The sequence below is a fragment of the Mauremys reevesii genome, linkage group 8 (genome assembly GCF_016161935.1).
Source record: "Mauremys reevesii isolate NIE-2019 linkage group 8, ASM1616193v1, whole genome shotgun sequence".
Taxonomy (NCBI): Eukaryota; Metazoa; Chordata; order Testudines; family Geoemydidae; genus Mauremys; species Mauremys reevesii.
Genome location: NC_052630.1, coordinates 69,261,945 through 69,287,994, shown reverse-complemented (window position 1 = coordinate 69,287,994; position 26,050 = coordinate 69,261,945). Strand labels below are relative to the sequence as shown.

Below are 26,050 nucleotides of genomic sequence, written 5' to 3'. Positions count from 1 at the left end.
CATAATTTTTAAAGGTGTTTACCTCAGGATTTCAGGTATTTTTAATGGTTGTATTTATTAATAGACTTCAGCAACATTAACTTAATCTTAACAATTTTTTTGATATTACAAAGGATTAAGCATTTAACATTTAAATGGCTTCTGTGTATGAACAGCCATCACAGGAAGCTTTTCAATTTGAATGTAGTTCATTTTTCTCCCCAAGATATTTCCCTGCCCCCCAAAGACAGGAATTTTCAAAGCAGTTCCCTGAAGTCAGGATGAGAGCTATGGTAATAGGAGATATTTTTCTTAAATAAGAAAGACAGCATCCTTAGTGCATGAGAAGTCCCACTGAGGGAAATGGAACTGTTTGCACAGTAAGGTACTGTAAGGGAGACAGAATCCAGCCCAAATTAAAAATACAGGAAACATGTTTCTTGTCCTTTGCATCCATGCATGAGAATAAGGCATGGATGTCATTTCAGAAAGCTTTGGGTGGAGGGAGGGAAAGAAAAGTTGTGTCAACATATAGAATATTGTATGTGATCACATTATACCCTGAAAAGTCTGAAGGCAGATGGGGACATGCATAACAAAGCTTATAGACCTATGAAAACTCTGAAGGGACAATTGTCTCCTTTGCCCCTGAAGTAAGGTACCCATTTATTCCTGGGCATTAGCTGCCGGCATCATGGGTTACGGTGAGGGGGTAGGGGGCGGTCAGAGGAAAGAGAAACCCCTGAGGGATTGCTTTTTGCAAAGCTGAATGAGCAGTAGAATGGGCAGAACTTTGGATCCTCCTCTCTCATCCACAATGCACCAGCCAACAAGAAATTTATATTCCCGCTAACTCCGGGGTGGAGGTTGGGGTGAAGGGGAAATAAAGCTAGGAAATAAGTAGTGAATCAAGAGTGACTATTAATTCCCGGTGTGGTCCTGGAACACAGCAGCTATGTGCTGCCCCTTACTCAGGGCAACAGATGAGGATTCAACTCAGCCCTTAAAAAGTCTCTTTTTCCTGCTATCCCATCCACAATTCAAACAAACAAACAAACAAAAAGATAAAAAGAAAAAACAAATTAAATTAAAATAGCCACAAGAAAAGAAAAGAAAAGAAAAGAAAAGAAAAGAAAAAAGAAAAGGCAGTAACTAGTAATAGAGGAGGGGGAGAGGAAAGAAAGGATGAAGTACAATACATCAAAAGTCCTGTGTTTTGAGTCTCTGAACTACTAAGCAACACAGTGATGAAAACCACCAAGTCACAAAGCTGCTCCACTGAATGTTGTATGAGAGAGGATTTTTGTTTACCTACTATATATAAAGTCCTAAGGAGATGTTGTTAGCTTTCTCTAGTATCTATCTGATTTGAAAGGAGTTCTTTTCTTCCCCATGTTTTTTTTTTTGTTACATCCTTCCAAGGGGACTGCATGTTTTGGAATAAAAAGATCTAACGTGAAATAGATCTTTTTATAACCTTATAAAAACCTTGAACAAAATAACTTGAAGAAAAAACTCCTAAATAATTAAAATGTATGACAGATCTGGGAGGGATTTCGACCCTCCTCCCCGTGGCAAATTTCCTTGTTTTTTAATACTTGTCATGGGGTGACCTTCACAATGAATATAAACTTTCTATGATTAATTGGGTTGTTCCATCCCTTCTATTAAAGGGATCTTCTTCATGGATAATCCATAGTTCTCTCAGATGGATTCAAATATGTAATTTTAATACTACTTACACATTCAGTATGCATATACACCTACTACATCCACATCCACTTTATGTTTAGGAATTGTTTACATTTTTTTTAATTAATGACAGTATATTAATAAGTGTATTCAACATTATATCTCTCACTAATTATTGTCAAATTTCTTATTAAATTCATGAACTACCAATAGAAAGACAAGGTTCATACCTGCATTTGATGCACACCTTCAAAACAAGTGCAAGTACTGAATGTTCCATGGTTTTGTGGAAATGCAACTGATGTTAGGTCTCTCAATAAAGGGAATTTGTTCCCCTTTTGTTGGATTCCCAGCTGTTCTGAGGAGGTCTGGTCAAGACATTTCTGTCAAAACTTTGTTTTTAAATGAAAAATTGGACTTTCCACTAAACACAATTGTAAAAAATATCTACATTCCATGGATTTTTTTTTTAATAAAAAAATACAATACCCAAATATTTCAAGCTGGCAATGCTGCCCATGGTGCCTCATAGGTAGGGCCCTACCAAATTAATGGCCATGAAAAACGCACCAGGGACCGTGAAATCTGGTATTTTGAGTACTTTTACCCTATACTATATAGATTTCACAGGGGAGACCAGCGTTTCTCAAATTGGGGCACCTCATCCAAAAGGGAGTTGCAGGGAAGTCACAAGGTTATTTTAGGGGGGTCGTGGTATTGCCACCCTTACTTCTGCATTGCCTTCAGAGCTGGATGGCTGGAGAGCAGCAGCTCTTGGCCAGGCACCCAGATATGAAGGCAGCGTTTTGGCAGAATTTTTTTTAACCAGACAGAATTCTGAGGTACAGTACAGAGTAAGATTTAAAGGTGACTTCAGCTCCTGAAGATTTAAAAGTCTGCCCAGATCATGTTAGCTATTTTAGACTAAATAGCATCTCTATAGCTAATTAAGACAAGATAAATTGCACTTTAAAAATGATAACTGGCCAAGTTAAAGCCTAGAGGGAAGCTGAAGTTTCAACTCAACCAGTCGAGCATGTGCTAAAGTACAACTTGCCTTGTCTTGATTTGAGTTTTAGAAAGCATTAGTGAGATCAAGCTAGCCAGCATGCTCAGAACACACCTTTAAATCTTTGGGAAAACAAGGACTGAATAACCAGGTATCAGTAGTAGCCAGGAGTGGTTTTATTTCAGGAACAGACCTCACAACCATGACTGGTAGCACTGTTGCGTTAGGACTGGATTCCTGCAATGCACTTTATATATAAAGTTACACCTTAAAGGCCACTCAGAAATGTTAGTTGGTGTAGAATGCAAAAGTCCATTTGTAAAAGTGTGTCTAAGAGCACATTATATCTCGCCTACATCATCTGCACGGACATCCATTTTGTTTCCAAATGAGATTTAAAGGGTTGGTTTAAACCTATAAAGCCTTAAATAGACTGGTACCAGGCTACCTTAGAGATCACCCCTCTCCCCATGTGACACCACAACACACCTGAGGCATTCAAACTAACCTACCCCTTGTTTGAACAGAGAGGGGCTGGAGAAAGGCAGTTCTCTATGAGATCCTAATTTTTCTCCCAGGGGTTTCCCGAGTAAGGAGAATGGAGAGCACTGTGTTGTGGCAACAGAAGTCCTTTATTAATACATAATATAGAAGTGACACAGGCTTAGTACTACATTTGTGTGCAATGAGGCCTAGAGCATTAACTCTTAAAGTGCCTTACAGAAAACTACCATTTTTAGAGTTATCTGAAATATATTGTACTGTTATGTTCTAGGTCATTTGAGAATAGGAATAAGCAACTATCCAGTGCAAACTCCCTACTTTTGGGCATCAAAAATGTGTAAAAGTTTAACAAATGAATCTGTAAAAGAAATATTTTGATCTAGGCGGAGACCACGTCTTCTTGTTTGTGGGCATAAACTTTACCTGCAAATAAATCATGGGCAAATTCTATGCCTCTGTTTGATTTACTTTTGCAACCTGGGGTGCAGCTCCTCGGATGTGCTTCCATAACATTTGTCAGAATGAACAGTTGGGCCCTACATTTGCCAGTGCAAATTCAGCCTACAAAAGGGAAGGAGGCCCTCTATTTTGAAAAATTTCCATTAAATATTTGTTTATCTGGGACCAATTCTCCAAGGTGCTGAGTACCCTAAACTTCCATCAGTTTGAGCTTCCAAAGCTGAGCACCTCCTAGGATGAGTTCCTAAATGTAAAATAATTATACATCATTATAGTGTCAAGTGGTAGCTTGGTTAGCAAATAGACATACACTGATATCAGAGATTATGTTCTTAAAAGGAGTTCCCATGTCTTAAAAAGCAGAATAGAGTTAGCAGATTGCCATTGTTCCTCCACATATACAGCGAAATGGTCTTATTAAATCTGTGAGTATCTTCTTTGCAGTTCTAACCATTAGGTATTGTGTTTATCCTCTGTATATTATGATGCATTTTAAACTAGCAAATATATTGGATGTATTTTTTTAATCTATAACACACACATGCACACCTGACCTCACCCACATGGTTCACTTATGAAGTGTTTTCATGCACTATTTGGGCTACACCGGTTACCACTCACTGCCTGAAACAATAAATGAGAGCACTTTATTATTATCTCTCTGAGGTATTTCTAAGACATCTATCACCTTGGTATCTCAACACCATATAATAGCAAATAGAGAGAAAGAAAAAGGAAGGAAGAGATCTTACATATCAGTTATACTATTGAGACCCCTATGCAAGCAAATGCACTTTTTGAAAATAGATTTCTTTTTCTGAACATGTAGGGAAGGGGAAAAATGTAACTTTGACTCCTACAGGCCTGTTTCTTCCAGTTGCTGTGGTAATGGAAAGCTGTAATGTTTTCTGTATTTCTTTGTATCTATTGAATGTCAAGATTCTACAGCTCAAGGCAACAGCTCCTTTACAAAAGGTGCTGAGAATGTTGGTATGTTTTTGTAGTGAAAGTTATGTGATATATTATCCACACTGTTCATGTGCTCAGTTGACAATAGATGTCTGTACAGTACATGTGCTGCTACTATGTGTTTCAATACACAGACTGCTAAGAAAGGGTCTGCATCTGGGGGGAGAAAACTGTTGTATCTCCAGTGAAAAGAATAGATCTCTGACAATCTACATGTGGGGATCTGCCCCTTGCTGAGGTACTGGGAGAGCAAACAGCACACAATGCAGTCAACTCTAACATTTCAGTTTTTGTTTTTACACTTTTTGGGGGGGAATGAGGGAGGGACAGAAACTTCCTTTAAATCCTGCATGATATTAGATGTACTGCATCTGCCAGGCACCTGGAAAACAGAAACTTCCAGAAACAGCCAGGAAAAACATCTAGAAAAATATTTCAGAACTCATCAGGAGGAAGAGGGCAAAATTGGCTTATTACAATCATCATAACCCATGTGTTTCTCTACATAAGATTTAAGGGACATCAAAAATGAAGTTCAAAGAAAATCCTCCCATAACGTTTGTGACCCAAAGCACCCCTCTATCCACACCCTACACATTACTGTAATTATCTTTATACAGAATATGCCTTATGAGGTATAATTTGAAAATTAATCACTTATTGGTAAATAATATCATGGTGAAAAGTATGTATAAAAATTATATGTGAAGTTTTTAATTCCCCCAATGTGATGATGTTAGCACATGTCCAAATCCACACAGCACTGACTTGGCAAAAGTTATTAAACAGATGTATCCTAAACAAAGGAATGTGTGTTTATCTCAGTTTACACATAGGTGGTAAACAGAATCCTTGAGACAGAAAGAAGGGGAAATAGCAGGAGACAAGGTAAATCTGTATTTTAGCATACACAGGGGAGAAGAAAGAGCATGGAGCCACTTTCACCACCAGACTCCATGTCACCTTCTTTACTGTTTGGTTTGAGGGGTAATCCTCAGAAGAATCTACTTCAAAGGGTGACTGGACTATAAAAAAGATGGGCAAAACACCCCAAGGCATCTCTTCCTATCTCTCTCTCTCTTTCACCTAAAAAGACAAAGGAACCAGCCCTTTGACTTTGTGGGAGATCCTGAGCTGAGAATCTGGTTTTGGGGAACATGTGGTAAGGATTTTATCTTGAACCAAGTCTAGTTTTAACTACTAGAAAGCATTTTATCTTTATTTATCGTTTAACCATCTCTGACTTTAAGACCATATATTTCTACTCACTTAAAACCTCTTTGTTGTTAAATAAATGTCTTTTATTTTTCAATCAAAACTAATCCAGATGCCTATTTAAACTGAACAGTTAAAGTAGGAAACTGTGGGATATTGATCCTTTACAGGAGAAAAGGACCTCTCATATTTGAACTGCACAGGAAAGGGCTAGACAGTGCAGGAGAAAATTCAGGACTGGAAGTGTGTGTTGGGGCCACCTTGCAGGAAGTAATCAAGGCTGGTGGAAACCAGAATGTGACTGGAGTGTTGCTAACACACTGCTGGGGTCAGAGTGCTGGGCCAGGGCTGTACCTATACACAGACATTCAAGGTATGACCAGATGCTGTTAAATTGTTTGAGAGTAGCCCATGTTGAGACATACAATGGCAAAGCATTATGAGGCCCCAGGGTTATGGTGCAAGTGGTGACAATCTCTCACTGGTCTGGATTGCACCCAAGAATGTGACAACATAATTATGAACTTAATGTATTTTAGAAGTAGATGTAAAAGGCAGCATGAACATCAAACATGAATGGACACACTAAATATTACATGTCATACAATGGTGTCATGTTATTGTATAATATGAGGTAAATGCTGAGGAGCAGGCAAAGTCTGTTCTTGGATTGATCTGTTAGGAAACACAGATATCCATCACCTTTGACATTTTGTACCCACTGTGCTTTTCCCTCAGTTGCAACTTCACAAACCAGCTGAGGAAATATATCTATGTGCATAAGGACAGAACTGGTCAAAACGGGAGAAAAAGCCCGAGACACCACAAATCCACTAGGCACTTTGCTATTGCCAATCTACTTCACATGGCAGATACTCAGATGCAACAGTAATGGAGGTGGGGGAACACAAAATCCTCAAATACAGTCCCCAGTATCTCTCTTGTGTCACGCACTTCCCAGGCCTGGCACTGCTAACAATCATGTGTCTAGGAGTTTTAACATGGAATTCAATGGAAACAATTGAGCCCTTTGCTAGTGGTTTTTTGGGGTGGTGATGTTTTGTTTTGGTTAGACTGGAGGTTTGTCATGTAACAACCAGCCTGACTACTAAAAAAGTCCTGAGGCCTGCCCAAGCACAAGCACGAGCAGTGTCTACCTTTACCTTGCTCCAATGCCCCAGATAAAACTGGTTCTCTCACACACACAAAATCACATTTGGGTCGACCAAAGCATTTTGTGAATTCATAGTGAAGTTGGTTTCAAAAAATTCCCCTCTCCCTAAATTTATACATTTTGTTTTAACATTTTCAAAATGAAACATTTCAATATTTTGGTTCAAAATGACTTTAAATTTAGAATTTTACTTCACTTTTATTTTTGAAAAAGTTTAAATACTCAAAACCAAAATGTTCCATTTTGGGTCAAACTAAACATTTTGTTTGACATGAAACATTTTTTCCCCCCAATGAACTGAAAACTCAGTTATTTGCACAGCTCTAGCCCCAGACTCTTACATAAGATTATGCTGCACAGCAAATCATTATCAAGGTCCTTTGGGACAGGAGTGTGACTTGGGATTCAGTATGCACCAGGACCTGAGTAATAACACCCTTATTTAATAAATCTTATCTAGCAAGGGAATAGGAGACTTCAGCTATTCCATGGAATTATGTTTAGTAAAAATGGGTGCATTTTAAGCGAAATTCTGCACAATTTCAAAGGAAGGCGGAAATGTTCACTATCTTTTTACTAAATGAAGCAACAGTTATTATCCTTGATGGAAAGTCTTACACAAATACCTAGTTTATTTGTTTTTTAACTGAGACTTTTTTACAATCCAGATACTGCTGAGAATTTTTAGGTTTCAATATATACTAGAAATATACTTATTTAGTTACAGATGCAGTTATTTTTCTCTTCAAAGGAAAAAGGATAGTACATTTGGGAGAAAATAATCCTAAATGTAAAAAGATGACTCAGGGAATAAAAAGAAGTAGCCCCCCAGCAGAATTTAGGAGCCTAACTTTAAGGACCAATTTCTGAAAATCTTGCCCAACAGGTTTTATGCCTGTGAGGACTGTGATCCCTTCCCAGCTCTCTTTTCATGGTGCTTTCATAAAGGGGATTATCATTCAGGGGAAGCATCAGGCATTTGTGGTCACTTTTATTGAGAAAAGTTCTAGTCAAAGAGATGAGACTTTCATTTTATCCTGGAAGTGACAAGAGTCAGGCTCAGGCAGTAGGAGTTTCACATCTGAAGATGTGACCACAGGAAATGTCCTTTCTGCCCTTGTATACTTTTTTGGCATATAGGTGAGCTACAATATCTTTTATTAAGCATCAAGTTCTTGCCTTATATTAGTTGAAAAACAAATTTCAAAATAAAAAGGAAAATAAATCCATCAGTTCCCCAACCCCCAACACAAACACACACACTATCCCACATCTTTTGTTCCTAAAATGTATCTGTATATACTCAAGCAAGTGACAGATTTAGGAATGAACTTGACTCAGTTGCAACAGGTAAAACAAAATTGTGTTGTAATTCAAATATATTCTGGTATACCATGCTTCAGAGGGGAAAATTAAATGGTCTATTACCTGTCCTTTTTCTACAGCAGAGGAGAAGACAGTGGAGCCTTCTCTTTGATGATGTGTGTGAAAAAGCATCTTTCTTTCAGCAAGTCTCTCAGAATACCTTGCCAGGTTCCTGGTGTCTCTTCCTCTCCTGAAAAGGAAGGAATTCCCTGTTTTACACAGGCCTAAAACCTCAGTGTACATTTGGGCTTTATTAAATGAAGTTTATGAAACCATCTTGTAGATTTATTTACTTCTGTCAAATTAGACTGGTGATTTAGCTGAATGAAATCTGTTCTTGTATTGAAGAGACTGACTTCCAAGAATGTGTGCAATTAAAAATAATTAAGTGTGTCTAAACTTTAAGTGCTCTATTCAAATATTTACTTATCCTTTCTACACACACACGAATGCACATGCACGCACATCCCTTTCCTCTTTTTTCTGCTCTTACTTAGGTTAACAGAATAGTTTGGATTTTTCTTCCTGACCTCTTTTGTAAATTCATGGATCTCAAGCAGCCATTTCTCATGTATACATATATAACTGCTCAGGAGAGACAGCTTACTTGCTTATGTTGTGCCAATCCTGCTCCTCAGGCTGATGGGGAGGTCATAGCCCTACTTCTTTTCAACACCCCTTTTCAGACACTGTTCATCCTTGGGGAAGTAGGGATATAACAGTCTCTGCACTTAGCTGGGTGCAAGGACTGCAATTCTGCCCAGCCCTTACATGGGCCATGAAGGCACTCAGATATCACGACGATGAACTTATACACACCTTGCCAGGCAGACAGACAGAGAAAATGAGGGGGAAGACTCCTTGTTATGTCTGACTTAGTTTCCCCCATTGCTGCCATAATTATTCACCCTTATAAGAGCCAGACAGCATCTGGTCCACAGATATCAAACTGCTGCAGATAAATGCTATTGAGAAACTTTTATCTGGCAGTACGACATTGGTTTCTTAAGGAAGGATATTCAGAATTCTACTTTGATTAATTCAGCACATTCCTTTATGGAGGAATAAACAGTGTGGATGTATTCCTAGTGTGTAGGGGGAGAATCTATTTCTCTGCTAAAAATGTGAGCCTCTTGGTTTTTCTGCCCCTCCTTCAGTTTAGAGGCAGATGGCAAATATTCTTAACTTGAATTGATCCCCAGCTAACAAAAGGCTGGATTTTTAAAAGGTCAACTTAAAAAATTCACAAAATAGAACAGAGAGGTATTGGCACACATACTAAATAAAAAAATAAAGAACCAATAACCCAAGGTAATTTAAAAAAATTAGCATCTGACTAGACCTTTTATGGTTTCTATCCAACTCTACTAATAACATCAAGGAATTTTAATACAATTTCAAGAGCAACATTATACAATTTAGGCTTAAGATACATGACCAGCCTTTGATTTTACAAACCCATCTTTCCAATAAAAGTGAAAAATATTCATAATTGGCATTTTAAAATCTCTGTTTGTGCTGTTCTTTATAATCCTGTATGAAACACAAATGGCATTTCTTCTGTTAGTGTAATAGAGCTGCTCATTTTTAGATAATTTTATCATACTGAGAACCTTTAGAAATGCAGTATTTTATTACAAATACAATTTAAACCTGTCAAATACCATGACTAACATTGTAAGAGAGAGGCAATATTTTGACTTCTGTTGATCTTAGTGGGTCCCATCCTGCTGCAATCCTTACTCAGGAAGAAAATAAATGATGCTGAAGTAAAAAGTAGTTTGCAGAACCTGTGTGAACCAAAAACCTGCCCAATTCTGACACCTCTAATTGAAACACATTTACTGAAGTTGAATCACTTATACATCTATTATACACTAGTCAAATCCATGTAAAGAAGTTTTGCAAATTAATTGATCTTCAATGTAAATCTGAGAACTGTCTTGGATTAAACTTTTCAGACAACATAAAGCGGGAGAATATCAGATTATATAATTATAACTGTGATGGAGCATGCAAGATTCCTCTCCTTTAAGGCTGTCACATTTAGAAAATCCATTACCTGTGAGACATTGGCATCACTGAATATCCATCAGCATCAAGTTTTAATCTTCCTGGCTCTGAATATGAGCTCACACATACCCCAGTTGAACACCATTGATGCCAATGGAGATACTGCTGACTTGCTAAACTGTGAGATCAGAATCAGGCCCGTATTTCCACTTAATATCAATCTTTGCTGATATTTGTCCCCCATTACCACAGTATCTGAACACTTTACAATCTTTAATGTACTTATCCTTCCAACACCCTCATAAGATATGAAAGTACTATTGTCTCCATTTCACAGGTGGGTAATGAAGGAACAGAGACATTAAGTGACTTGCCCACATTCACACAAAAGTCTGTGGTGCAGCAGGTAACTGAACCTGAATCTTCTGAAACCCAGGCCAGCATCCTAACTATTGGACCACCCTTAAAATACTTGACCACCAGACTATTTTATAATAATTTTCTTCTTTTGCCTGTGTGAAATGCAGTTCTTCAGTGTGTTGATGTGATGTTCAGGGTCTTGAAGCCAAACTTGGGAGTCCCCCTGCAGCTGTCATATCCCCACCCAGATGGGCTGGGAAGCTACTAGGGATATAGCCCCAGCCAAGGAAGCTCTGATTGGAGGATTGCCCAGCTCTGCTGACTGGTCCAGCTACACTATGTAAGCCCGTGGGGGAACAAGTAGTTTGTCTGAGCAAGAAGGTGGTTGTGGTGGCATTAGACCCAACTCATGCCTGCCTCCAGCACCCAACCCTGTTCTTGGTTCCTGTCTTATTCTTACCTTTGCTCCTGTTCCAACCATACTCCTGCTCTGTGCTTGATCCTTTCCTTTCCTCCTGCTCTTACACCTTACCTCTAATCCTCAGTGACCAGTCCTGGCTCTGACCCCAGCCTCTGACTTCTTACCTGGCCCCTGCTTGACACTGGCTCTGGCATTTGATATCAGAACCAAGTACTGATTTTGCCCCAGATCCCTAAGTGGCCTCCTCAAGGATTGAGCTCACAACCCCGGGTTTAGCAGGCCAATCCTCAAATCACTGAGCTATCACTCCTGCCTTTGACTCTAGTGCCAACCCCTGCCTTTGATCCCCAACCTGGACACCTGCATCGCCCATTAGACATAACTCCTGCTCTGACCATTAGGCCAGACCATCCATGTCCCAGGCCATAACAGTTAGCAGAACTGCAAGTTATTTGTAACAAGTCAGTTTCCTTTGCACAGACCAATGAATTATAAATAACAACTAACCAAACAAAACCAGTTGATAGTTGGTTAAATCTAAGGGTCTACAAAAATACCAGACTCAAACAATGTCCGTTTGAATATGTATTTAAACCTGAGAACAGATATGCTGCTGGTAAAGACAAAGTTAAAGGTATGTCTGTACTTAAACTGCTACAACACTGCAGCTGTTCCACTGTAGCGCTTCAGTGTAGAAACTACCTATGCCGATGGGAGTGGTTCTCCCATCACTGTAGGTAATTCACCTCCCACACAGACAGTAGTTAGGTCAAAATAATGTTTCCATTGACCTAGCACGGTCTAAACCTATGTCTCTTAAGGGTGTGGATTGTTCACAGCCCTAAGAGAAGTCGCTATGCCAATGGGGAGAGAGCTCGTCCACTGGAATAATTAAACCAGCCCTAACGAACAGCGGTAGCTATGTTTGCAGGAAAGCATCTCCCACCAACATAGCACTGTCCCCACTGACACTTTTGTCTGTGAAACTTTTATCGGTCAGGGGTGTGTTTTTTTCACACCCAACTGACAAACGTTTTACTGACAAAAGTGCAAGTGTAGACATAGCCTAAGTTCATAGAATAGAAAATAACAAGCATTGGGAGTCATGTTTCACACACAATGGTCCAATATGAATCTCAGTTACACAAGTATTAAACAGGTGCAACACCACTAGGCCCAATTCAACACTGCCCATTACCTTGTGTTGTCACAGCTATGATAAATGGATGAAAAACCCAATCACTCTGATTTGGCAACATTTTTACACTCACTTTGAACATAGTGTAAATGACACATAGGGCTAGTCATTTGGTGCAGAGGAATGGGGAAGAGGTGTGAGAGCTTCCGACATGACATCTTCTTTCCCAAAGCGTCTGACACAAGGCATATGCCAAAAGTATTAGCGGGATGTGTTGGGGTAGGAAGAGGAGTGGCCAGGGTCCACTCTGGGTATCCCTAACTGGTGCTTGATTTGTAGCTGGTGCATGATCCCAAGAGGACTATCCTCACCAGGCACAAGTTACAGAATACCCTATGCTGTTCAACCCTGTACTGAGGGTGCGGCTAGGGCAGAGAATCAGGGAGCTATTATTTGCTCCCTGACAGCCCTTTTGCTCTGCTGTGTCCAACAGAAGCTGGGGGCAGATTCTCCACTACATCTAGGCTGTCCCCTCTCCTGGGGCCTGATCTTCTTCCTATTGAAATCAATGGCAAAACTTCCATTGCTGTCACTGGGAACAGGATTGTGCCCTCACGGGGTAGTCGTCTTACCTGTTTGTGTGCCCTGGACACAGGGGAAATGAAGTTGAAATGTTGTTTTCCACATTCATGTCCCAATTCCCGTGAATGCAGAGCACCCTCACAACTGGAGTTGATTGGGCTGCGAGAGTGCAGAATGCTACCAGCCAAGCTATGGTGTTGACAACGTGAGAATCCTTTCATAGCAGTGCTAATCGAAATAAATTCTACAACAGCCAGCATTGTATAAAGTGCACTCATGTTTTTGGACAGTTTTTTATATGCCAGTTATTGCCCTGCTAAAGTAGTGGCTTACTGAACAACAACTCAGTTATATTCAGACTTCTACTATACGGCACTGCAAAATAATTCTTACAATAAAATACAAAAGTAAATATCTTAAGTGCTACCATTTTTAGAAAGATACCCTTTAGGTTAATTCTTGAGTCCTCACACACTCCTAATTTTGAACTGAATGCACACAATTTCATGTTATACTCATCTTACAATGGGAAGACATTAGAAATAAAACAGAGGGCTCCTGCCCACCTTTAGAGTAAAGACACCACTGAGTTTCAGCAAGTTGGGTGCATTCGAAATTTGTTTTCTGTTCAAAGTACATGAGTTGTAAGGATGAGTGAGAAGAAGATCTGTGTCTCCTCTGTCTTTGCCTTGCAACTTGATTTCCATTGAGAGATTATTGGAGACACAAAATGAAACTTTTTACATCCTCCAAACTACCTAGAGATTTCTCTGTTGGAAAGTGTTATTCTCTTCTTAACGGTCAAACAGGGCAACTTCAAACACACAGCTAGGTTTTTAAAAGCCTCTGTAAGAAAACATTATGCCAAACTGAAAGAGATTCTGGACATGTTCATAGGAGAATATGATCAGCAGTAGTGTCCTTGTGACTTTGGTACCATGAGCTCACTATATCAGTACCAGGTGTGCCATATTAATCATCTAATGTCTGCTCATCACTGGATCGGATGCTGACACATCTGCCACAGTAAGGTCTATATCCCTTGATTGTTAGCAGTAGTCATCTTACTGAAATAAAAATAAGAATTATAGGATGTTTGGTATCCTAAATATACATTCAACTGATACAAATGTCTTCTTGTTCATAAGATGTAACAATCATTTTTATCACGTTCTCAACATAATGGCATTTGTGTCATTGTGCCATTGTGATAACTAGTTGCCCTATTACCACCGGAAAACTGAAATACTCTGTGGTAATATTGAAGATAAGATTTACAACAAGGACTTTTCATCCAAATGATACACACTTAGAAAGCTTTTGACAGCAACGATGTTATGACTTCTGTGAAGATAGATTATCATAGGTTGCTGTAACCTGTAAAAGTTAGTGCTTAGATTTTATAAATGTGACATAATTGTTTTAAATGTATGTTGCATGTTTTTAACACTCTAATGATTTTCCAAATGATTTGAAACAGGGTTCTTAAATGAAAGGCCTCAGGATAGATCCAGTTGCCTTTCTTATTAAATTTCCTAGAGTTCCAAAATTTGCATTTTAGCTAATCATTTAGGGAAACAAAATTTAAAGTTTGTATTTCAAACGTCAGTGAATGACTTTTGGGACTATTTATGTTTTATCATCTGAATATATTGCAAAATTTCACTGAACATATAATACTGTATATGCCCAAATGACCAGAGTGTCTTTTGTACTACTAAGAAAAGATAGAACAATACTGTATATAAATGCAGTGTAGGACAATTAGCTTTAATTAAGTTATTATGGTAATGAAACAGAAGATGTTAAATGAGCAACAACAGGGCATATCCTTTTTTGGTTAGCTGAAGCCAAATTCTATCATCACTTATACTGGTATAAATCAGGAGTAACAACTGGTTTCAATTAAATTCCTCTACATTTATACTAGTGTAACCAAGGGCTGAATTTGGACTATGGTTTTCAGACTTGCTTGTGCTTGCTTTCTTATGGTTGAGTATAAAGTATTACCAAAGCTTTTTTTACTTAAATAACCCTGAAGAAATAAGTGCTATAAACGGAATTCAGTTGCAGATTTTTATTGTGTGGCATTCTACTAAAAATATTACATGTCGTTTTTCTTCCATGCTCAAACAACACCAATTACAAATACTGTACGTTCACGTAAAAATGTCATATAAATAGAATATAATATAAATAGGAGCTTCTCACTAAAAAAATAAAAGGGGGGGACCTTTAGAGAATAGGATTATATATCTTTGGAAGCTGACTTTGTACACTTCGTATCATTACTTGAGCCAGATCCTATATCTCCTAATAAAAACTGATTTCTCTTACAAGTCAGAGTAATAAGGAGATACATTTCTGTCTTAAACATGAAAGCTAACACACATTAAATATTTCACTTCTATTTTTCCAAGGAAACTGAATGTCAAATCATCAGTTTGTCATGAGTGTTAAATTAATTGACACTCAGGTAATGAAATAAAGCTTTAGTTCACTAAGATTTAGTGTTATGGCAGTAGTTTGGGCAGTAGTTTGGTCTTGCTAGAGACAATAGCTAATTTTAAATGTCACTTTTCATTAGCGTCATTTTTATGAGTCTCCTACTATTGCTAAGATAAGGATGGTTGTGACATATGGCAGACAAATTCAATTTCTTGTCCTGCTCCATCTCACTCCAGAAGCCAGCATTCTTATGAAGGTAGCTTATCTTCTGGAAGAAGAGAAGGATGTGCTTCTTTCACACTGTAGCATGTCTGTGGCCAGTTAATAAAAAACATTGGATTCCTCAGCTAAAAATATAATGGCTCCAGATGACCTCCAGAGAGAATAAGTAGGACTTTTATTAATTTTGTAACTTAAAGAATGTATCCATTACTACTGTAAGGGGCAGATCCTCAGCTGTTGTAAATTATCGTAGCTTTATGTACGTCAATTTAAAAGGTACATGATAAAGATATGGGGGGGATGGAATTTCCACCCAATAATAAACCTACTACACTGCAATGAGTAAGCAGATATACCTTGCATCACACCCCGTAGGCCAACAAACTCAGACCACAGACCAGCACAGAAAGTCAAGAGACCTACACTGAGAATGTCCAACTAGCAGCTACAGATATTCAAATCTAGAGACGATTTAGTGAAGATCCATCACTGCAGTGCATGGGATGAGAGACCTTCCCAGGCAGGGAAAGCTTTAAAAGATTAATATAACTGGCTTGAATTGCAGCTAGTGAAATATACAGAGGACTTGTGTAATTTGTTCTGTTTTGCATAGGCCCCAGATTCTGAGTGGTCTTCAGGGAAAGCAGCAGCCCCATATAGCATGTTACCATAATGCAATCCTGGGGAGAAGTGGGGAGGGCCAGTGGGGAATCACAAAGCCATGCATGTTAGTGGCAAGGTCCACATCTGAGAAAAAATGCATATAACCAGGGAGCCAAGTGCAGATGGAGAAAACACTAACTTGTCCACCACTGTGGACTGAGGATCTGGGAGCAATTGAAATCTAGTACATGTCTAAACAGTAACTGGAGTAAGCACCATTCCTGCAATTATCTCTGGTTACTTCCCTCAACCAATTAGTAGCGTTTATGTCTCAGGATCAAGTCTCCTTTTTATCTAGTTCCCTGTCTTGACAAGACATTAGAAAAGTAGGCACATTGTACTGTCTAGTTCCAATGAAACAAAGACATGTATCTAACTGTTATCAGCACACAGTGATGCCACTTCATAGCAAATAGCCCCGCTGTCTCCCCAATAGTTATACATACATGTTTGTGGTGACAGAGGAGCGGGGCAAAAAGGGTGACAATCATATTATGTATCACTTTTCAAGAGATTATTGCAGACTGAGGAGCCATTACCCACCATATTCTTTGGGATGTCATTGACAGGGGAAAAAAAGGCAAAAAGTAATTCAATTCTCTGGGGCCTACAGTCTCCAGTCAATTAAACCACCCCAGTAAAGAGCATCAGAGAGTGCTGATAGATTTTAAAGCAACCAATATGAACAGCAATCTCTGTCCATCACACAAAAGACACCTTCAACCAAAGGGGCCAGCACAAACCCGAATGAAAGGAATAAGGAAATCATGGAGCTCTGGATACTGCAGAATACATTTTCCTGCCACCACCTTCTCAACCTTGCCCAAAATGCAAGTTTTTTAACTAGCAGACAATCATCATTGGGCTCCTGAATCCATATCTGGGCACCTAAATAAATGGGATATTTTCAGAAGTGCTGAGCTCCTGCATCCCATTCAGATATATTGTCACAAAAAGATATCTATTATATTGCCACCAGTAGCAAGGCAAACAACACTAAAGCTATACTCTCTATACATCAAGTACAGCTCAAAATCAAAATAGGGCTATGGATGACTTCCCAGTTCCTAACACAGTCCTTTTTAATAGAAATATCCTTCTACCAATATAGAAACAAATTAAATTTGCCTGGATGATCTTGCTCTACATTTGGGTATTAAGAAAGGTCTAAGTTAACCATATGGTGTTTATTACTGAAATATAGGAGTACTAGCAATTTTGGGTGCTGCTTCTGGCCTTGGCACTATCATTATGTCTATTTTTGGTCCACTAGTCTTTTTGCCTGCTTTGATGCTCCCTGAGAAACACATTCTGTCATGAGAGGTCACAGAGGACAACACAGTATCCTGAATTTCTTAGGAACATCTTTACAGCGATTTATTTCATGACTAAGTGGAAGGGTAGAATCCATTCTGTCTATGGCATGTTAGTCAAGCAATGTCATTGAACCTGGAAAAAGGACGTAAATTTTTTCACTTATATAAGCATCTGTGGCCATCTTAGATTGCCTTTCCATCTTCTGCCTTACAGGAAGAAATGCAGTTGCTGAACAAGTGAAGACAAAAGAATCATACTCACATTTCTCCCACTGACTTCTTGGGCACTTAGTTTAAAATAGGCTGAGAATGTTAATTAAATAAGACTGAAAGCGAAGAAAAGTATCTCTTTTATTTGTGCTTGATAGTGTCCTGGTGCACTGTATGCAATGTATGAATTGTTGCTCTTTCAAAAGCCTCCAAAGCACACAAGTAGTACTGGACGTGGAATCCTCACTTCTAATTTGCTAAAATATTTGTTAAGGTAACATTCTGACATATTGTTTTCTTCTGGGTGCTGAATCATGATTATTTTTGTTCTGACAGAATACGTCCACACCTCCTGTATGATACTCCTAACGTGTTTCCAGCAGTATTTTTTTTTAATCACTCAGGATGTTATAGCATATAATTAGCATACAAAGACTGGTGTTTATCTATAAGCATCAATTATGGCATTGACTGTGTAAGCCATATTGTCTGATACAGTATTTGGAGTCTTGGTAAGCCATACTGGAAAGCCAGATTGATATGCTGTGTGATCCTTAGCATACCTTTACTTTCTAATCATTCATACTTCCTGATAACGTTTGTTTTGGGTATGTGGAGTGGAAGTTTGACCAAATTGAAAGATACTTTGTGTGCTGCAATGTACATTTATTAACCATATCCCGTGTATCTATGGAGATGTGAATGTGAAACCTTATAGGTTGCTTTAGATCACATATTCATTTTCTACATGCAGTCTCAAAGCTGCAGAACAGTTATCTTCTCCAAAAATTTACAAGGAAAACTATGTTATATGGAATCCAATGCCCAAGTTCCACAATTAATTTTGCTTATCCCTAACTGGGTAGTATTACGGAAAGACTGCAATGTAACCTGAAAAGCTCAGGGCATTGTATTTGCTTTAAAAATGTAAGTTTCCATACAAATACTATCTGATCTTTTAAACAAATACAAGATGATGCTATGTGACTGGTCATTTTGTTGTCTGATCAACTATACCCTAGTGCTGAAATGAGATTAATGTCCAATATGCCTAGACATATGATCAAGATTGTCAGCTGGGCTCAGCGGGATAAGGGGCTGCAAAGGAGCCAGTACTGTCTCCACTGACTTTGGCATAGTTTGTAGCAGGTTTGAGACTGATCTAAACACGCAGGTCCTCTAAGTTGCCTTCTACCATCTGAGAATAAACTGCAATGCAGAAGTGCTCCTGCCACTCCCTGAAGACACCCTCTACACTTGAGCAACCAGCTATGACCATTCTGCACTAACTGATGACTCCACCACACTGGAAGACTTCTCAGCTAAGGACAGCTGGCCAGTTTCTGGTCCCTCTGTGCTGCCTGAGCAGCATAAAGGGGCTACATTACAAGAGAGAATGTGGGCCAACATGTTCAGAAGTTCCATTGCACCTCTGGATCAAAACTTCTCCAAAGTTTAAGAAGAATTTACAGGTCATAGTTGACATTTGATGGGCAATTTACTTTGTTTAAATTTTTCATACTAGATGAGGCCCAGCCCAGTGATTTCACATAGACTACCATAAGACCCTACTTTGAAGACAGAGCTACTTTTGTTCTTGACTGAAGGGATAAAAATATATATATAATGAAACAAAATGTGTACCAAATTAATAATGGAGAAAAATACTCTAAATAACTTAAGTTTTTCCAACAGAGTTTACCAGCAGGTAGAAAATGAAAAATGAAATCTATGCAAATGTGTCCAGCTTTCAAAACAACAACAACAAAAATGTATTGCTCTTTCTCCTTTTTGTTAAGGATATGTACTGACTTCATGGAATTATTCCAGCAAGCTGTGAATGACGATGCATGAAATGAAAAATTGCAGCCCAGTGCACAGCGAGAATACAGACAATGCTCTGCTGTCATTGCTCTACTTTTTAATAGTGTATTGATATACCATGTTCTCTTCTGGCAGAGCAGTACAGTAACAAGAACTCAGAGGAACTCCACTTTATTAGTTCTCTACTTTCAGCTACTTTCAGGGCCGGCCTTACCATGAGGTGAACTGAGGCAGCCGCCTCAGGTGCCAGACATGGGGGGGGTGGCGGGGGGGAGGTGCCACTAGGACCCAGAGTGTATAAAACTGTGTCTGCTGCTGGTGCATATGTATTCTCTCTGCTCTAGATGCACAGAGATGGTGGAGTGCTGTGCTGGTGGAAAGAGGGCACAAGAGACATAACAGGCAGGAAAGAGAAAAGGTCAGAGGGAAAAGGTCAGGAGCTGCAGGGAAAAAGAGTAGGAGGAGCCTCTTACGTACTTCTCTAGCACCCCCAGGAGCCAGGACTGATTAACACCAGCTTCTCAGGGAGCTTCCTGTTTCCTGCTGCTTCCCTGAACCCACTTTAGGAGAACAGGTACTCAACTAAAGTAATAGGAGCCAGTTAGGCCCTTAAGACGCTGATATCTTCCCTCACTGAGGCCTTGCTACCAGCCTGCTTATTTGTCCCCTTCAACTGAGTGTTGAGAGTGTTGTAGCTGGCACAGAACAACAGTCATGAGTGAAAGAAGAAAACACCCCTCTGGGGCAGCATTCAGAAAAAGAAAGAAAGCAAAGGAAGCTTTTCTATCTAAGCAAGAAGGAGCTCTCCTGAGATACATAGACACAAATGTTCACGGTAAGTCTTCTAGCCGCAGTGAGGATGTGAGTGGTAAGGAGATACCTGATCTTCCAGTTAGTCAGAGTGAAGGTGACCTGGCAGCTACCACAGCATCCATATCTCCATCTCAAATGGATGTAACATGCACATTCCTGAAGAAAAGTGTAGATCAGAGAAGTGTGTGGTGGAGGCGCAAGAAACAGCTGCTGCTGAGTTTAGTTCCTTAAGTCTACATGATCCAGGACTGTGGACCCTGAGGGACTTCCTTGTACTGCATGGGCCACAGCAAGTGAAAAACTTCATGTTCCCCAAAGACAATGAAAATAGAAGTTTCCATTCAACACATTACTGGTGTGAAATCCCCAGTGGTGACAAAGTAGAGAGGCCATGGCTTATGAACTCAAAAACCCAGAATGCTGCATACTGTTTTTGTTGCAAACTCTTCCAGTCTTATGTTCCAGCCTCATTGGGTTCTAAAGGAACAAAGGACTGGAAAAATCTGGCTAGAAATCTGGCATGCCATGAGAAGGCAGCAAATCACCAGAGAGCATTCTATACGTGGAAAGAGCTTGAGATGAGACTAAGGTTAAAGGCCACCATAGATGATCAACATCAAGAGAAGATTGATGGGAACTATACAAAAAAGGGGGAACTTTACAAAAATGAAGGGGTTAGTTAGACAAAAGTTAAAAGGTACAGTGACTAAAGTGAAATCCCTGCAAGTTGCATGGGCCCTATTTAAAGACACCATAATAGAGGCCCAACTTCAATGTATACCCCAAATTAAGAAACACAGTAAAAGAACTAAAAAAGAGCCACCGTGGCTTAACAACAATGTAAAAGAAGCAGTGAGAGATAAAAGGTGGAGTCAAATCCTAGTGAGGCAAATAGAAAGGAACACAAACACTGCCAACTTAAGTGCAAGAGTGTAATAAGAAAAGCCAAAGAGGAGTTTGAAGAACGACTAGCCAAAAACTCTAAAGGTAATAACAAAATGTTTTTTAAGTACATCAGAAGCAGGAAGCCTGCTAAACAACCAGTGGGGCCCCTTGACGATCGAAATACAAAAGGAGCGCTTAAAGACGATAAAGTCATTGCGGAGAAACTAAATGGATTCTTTGCTTCAGTCTTCACGGCTGAGGATGTTAGGGAGATTCCCAAACCTGAGCGGGCTTTTGTAGGTGACAAATCTGAGGAACTGTCACAGATTGAAGTGTCACTAGAGGAGGTTTTGGAATTAATTGATAAACTCAACATTAACAAGTCACCGGGACCAGATGGCATTCACCCAAGAGTTCTGAAAGAACTCAAATGTGAAGTTGTGGAACTATTAACTAAGGTTTTTAACCTGTCCTTTAAATCGGCTTCGGTACCCAATGACTGGAAGTTAGCTAATGTAACGCCAATATTTAAAAAGGGCTCTAGGAGTGATCCCGGCAATTACAGACCGGTAAGTCTAACGTCGGTACCGGGCAAATTAGTTGAAACGATAGTTAAGAATAAAATTGTCAGAAACAGAAAAACATAAACTGTTGAGCAATAGTCAACATGGTTTCTGTAAAGGGAAATCGTGTCTTACTAATCTATTAGAGTTCTTTGAAGGGGTCAACAAACATGTGGACAAGGGGGATCCGGTGGACATAGTGTACTTAGATTTCCAGAAAGCCTTTGACAAGGTCCCTCACCAAAGGCTCTTACGTAAATTAAGCTGTCATGGGATAAAAGGGAAGGTCCTTTCATGGATTGAGAACTGGTTAAAGGACAGAGAACAAAGGGTAGGAATTAATGGTAAATTCTCAGAATGGAGAGGGGTAACTAGTGGTGTTCCCCAGGGGTCAGTCCTAGGACCAATCCTATTCAATTTATTCATAAATGATCTGGAGAAAGGGGTAAACAGTGAGGTGGCAAAGTTTGCAGATGATACTAAACTACTCAAGATAGTTAAGACCAAAGCAGATTGTGAAGAACTTCAAAAAGATCTCACAAAACTAAGTGATTGGGCAACAAAATGGCAAATGAAATTTAATGTGGATAAATGTAAAGTAATGCACATTGGAAAAAATAACCCCAACTATACATACAACATGATGGGGGCTAATCTAGCTACAATGACTCAGGAAAAAGATCTTGGAGTCATCGTGGATAGTTCTCTGAAGATGTCCACGCAGTGTGCAGAGGCGGTCAAAGAAGCAAACAGGATGTTAGGAATCATTAAAAAGGGGATAGAGAATAAGACTGAGAATATATTATTGCCCTTATATAAATCCATGGTACGCCCACATCTCGAATACTGTGTACAGATGTGGTCTCCTCACCTCAAAAAAGATATTCTAGCACTAGAAAAGGTTCAGAAAAGGGCAACTAAAATGATTAGGGGTTTAGAGAGGGTCCCATACGAGGAAAGATTAAAGAGGCTAGGACTCTTCAGCTTGGAAAATAGAAGACTAAGGGGGGGATATGATAGAGGTATATAAAATCATGAGTGATGTCGAGAAAGTGGATAAGGAAAAGTTATTTACTTAGTCCCATAATACAAGAACTAGGGGTCACCAAATGTAATTAATAGGCAGCAGGTTTAAAATAAATAAAAGGAAGTTCTTCTTCACGCAACGCACAGTCAACTTGTGGAACTCCTTACCTGAGGAGATTGTGAAGGCTAGGACTATAACAATGTTTAAAAGGGGACTGGATAAATTCATGGTGGCTAAGTCCATAAATGGCTATTAGCTAGGATGGGTAAGAATGGTGTCCCTAGCCTCTGTTCATCAGAGGATGGAGATGGATGGCAGGAGAGCGATCACTTGATCATTGCCTGTTAGGTTCACTCCCTCTGGGGCACCTGGCATTGGCCACTATCGGTAGACAGATACTGGGCTAGATGGACCTTTGGTCTGACCCGGTACGGCCATTCTTATGTTCTTATGCATCAAAGTCTCTTTACTGGCAAAATGTTCTGAAAAGGCTCATTGCCATTGTGAGAATGCTTGCTATCCAAAACCTAGCACTGCGTGGCACTTCAGATCAGCTATATGTGCCATGGAAACTTCCTTAAAATTGTGGCGCTGATGGCTGAGTTTGATGCTGTACTCCAAGATCATCTAAGAAGAGTCACCACCCAAGAAATGTACACACGCCACTACCTTGGAAAAACAATTCAAAATGAGATCATACAGTTACTGGCAACAAAAGTCAAACAGAAGATTGTGGCAGATCTGAAGACAAAGATATTACTCTGTTATTCCAGACTCCACACCTGACATCAGCCATACAGAACAAATGACTTTAATGGTGCATTTTGTAACAACAACAGAACCTAGTGAAATGTCCCTACAATGGTGACTGTCAGAGAGCATTTTCTAGAATTTATTGACATTGACGATACTACAGGAGCTGGTATGGCAAATGTGCGTCTTAAAAAGACGGAAGATATGGGAATTGCGATAGCTGACATGAGAGGTCATGGCTACGATAGTGGTGCCAACATCAGAGGAAAGAACAGAGGAGTGCAGACATGGATCCGAGAATTAAACCCTCAAGCTTTTTTTGTCCCATGCAGTTCTTATTCATTGAACTTGGTGGTCAGTGATGCAGCATCAGCTTCTAGTGAGGCTGTTGAATTTTTTAAATGTAATTCAAAGCATCTATGTATTTTTCTCTGCATCAACTCATCAATGGCAAATTTTGAAGCAACATCTGGGAACATCCTCTCTGACACTGAAGCCACTGAGTGCCACATGATGGGAAAGTCGAGTGGAGGTGATAAAGCCTATCAAACATCAAATTAGGAAGATAGATGATGCTATAGTTGCCATTATGGAGGATAATGCTATGACAGGAACTGTTTGTGGGAGAACAGTGGCAGAGGGAAATGGAATCACCAGAAACATACATAACTTCAAATATCTGTGTGGCTTAGTGTTGTGGCATGACATACTGTTTGAAATAAATGTTGTAAGCAAGAGACTCCAAGGTGTTGACCTTGATATATCTGGAGCAATGGAACAACTGGACAAAGCAAAGTCCTACCTACAGTCTTACCAGTCAGATAAGGGATTTCAAAACGTTCTGAAGAGTGCACAGAAGTTGGCAGAGGAACTTCACACTGAAGCTATTTTCCCACCCATTCAAGAATACAAGAGTCACCAAAGAAGATGACATTTTGATTACGAGGCATGGGATAATCCTGTAAGAGACCCCAAACAACAATTCAAAGTTGAATTCTTTAACCAGGTGCTAGATTGTGCAATACAGTCAGTTGAAGAACGTTTCATGCAGCTCAAGGAAAACAGCAGTATATTTGGGACGTTGTATGACAGGGTCGGCAACCTTTCAGAAGTGGTGTGCCGAGTCTTTATTTATTCACTTTAATTTAAGGTCTCATGTGCCAGTAATACATTTTAACATTTTTAGAAGGTCTCTTTCTATAAGTCTATAATATATAACTAAACTATTGTTGTATGTAAAGTAAATAAGGTTTCAAAATGTTTAAGAAGCTTCATTTAAAATTAAATTAAAGTGCAGAGCCTCCCAGACCAGTAGCCAGGACCCAGGCAGTGTGAGTGTCACTGAAAATCAGCTCATGTGCCGCCTTCGGCACGTGTGCCATAGGTTGCCTACCCCTGTTGTATGATATTCCAAAACTCCTCACTATACCTGAAGAAGACCTACACCAGCAATGCAGGGCACTAGAGACAGTGTTGACACATGATGACATGCGTGATATTGATGCAAGTGATTTGGGTGATGAACTGAAAGCCATTTCAAGATACATTTCAGCAGGATCAACTCCAAAGGCTGTTCTGGAATATATGTGCGCAAATAAGATGACCACCCCCTTCCAAATGCTTTTGTTGCTCTGCACATACTTCTAATACTTCCTGTAACAGTTACCAGTGGAGAATGCAGCTTCTCCAAGCTGAAGTTAATAAAAACACATCTACTCTCCACAATGACACAGGAGAGGCTGGTTGGCCTTGCAACTGTCTCAATAGAGCATGAGCTGGTCCAGACTGTAGACCTTCAGGAAGCAGTTCAAATCTTTGCAACCAAGAAGGCACGGAAAGCACCATTTTTATTATTCAAACGGATAAAAATGCCAGTGTTTACCATGCAGACAAGAAAAGTTACATTTGCTGTTCAGGTGTTTGAAAGTTAAGTGTTACTTAAAATTTTTGAACAAGGCATTTTAAGTTGTTAGTTCTCCTTTATTGGGGTAGGTAGCAGAGCAGTACCATGAGAGGAGTAGAACAGGAAAAAGGCAGAACTGAGACCTTTCAAAGTTTTGGCCCAAGCGAGGGGACATGGAGGCATCATTTGAGCTCCCCGTCTCAGGTGCCAAAATGTTGTGAGCCGACCCTGCTTGTACCCAACCTTACAGGAGAAAGACAAAATTCCAATATTGCAACACAGCTTGTAAAATTAATTTGAACTCCAAGCTTAATTTATTTGAGTAATATTTTCCCCCTTAATTACAGGTAGCACCAGCTGGAGCCAAGTGAAGATTTTTTTAAAGATACACATGACAATTTCCCACTAAATAAACTAGTCATTCTGAGTGACGATTGAGTACCTGTATTTCCCCTCTTGTACTTGGTGATAAGGACAGGCATCTCACAAATGAGCTCACAAATACAGAGGGGCTCTAAGGGCTTCCCAGCTCCCCATCAGTCC

General features: G+C 39.5%; 1 long non-coding RNA gene across 4 annotated transcripts in view; it reads right to left on the bottom strand.

The window, feature by feature from the left end:
* Positions 1-3,303: 3,303 nt before the first annotated feature.
* Positions 3,304-26,050, bottom strand: part of LOC120369641 — a 456,833-nt gene continuing 434,086 nt past the window's right edge. For all 4 annotated transcript variants that reach the window (XR_005583288.1, XR_005583291.1, XR_005583289.1 and 1 more), the window contains 2 exons: positions 8,430-8,556; positions 3,304-3,887 (listed from right to left, as the gene is read on the bottom strand). This is a non-coding gene — a long non-coding RNA (uncharacterized LOC120369641). The remainder of the gene's footprint in view (positions 3,888-8,429; positions 8,557-26,050) is intronic.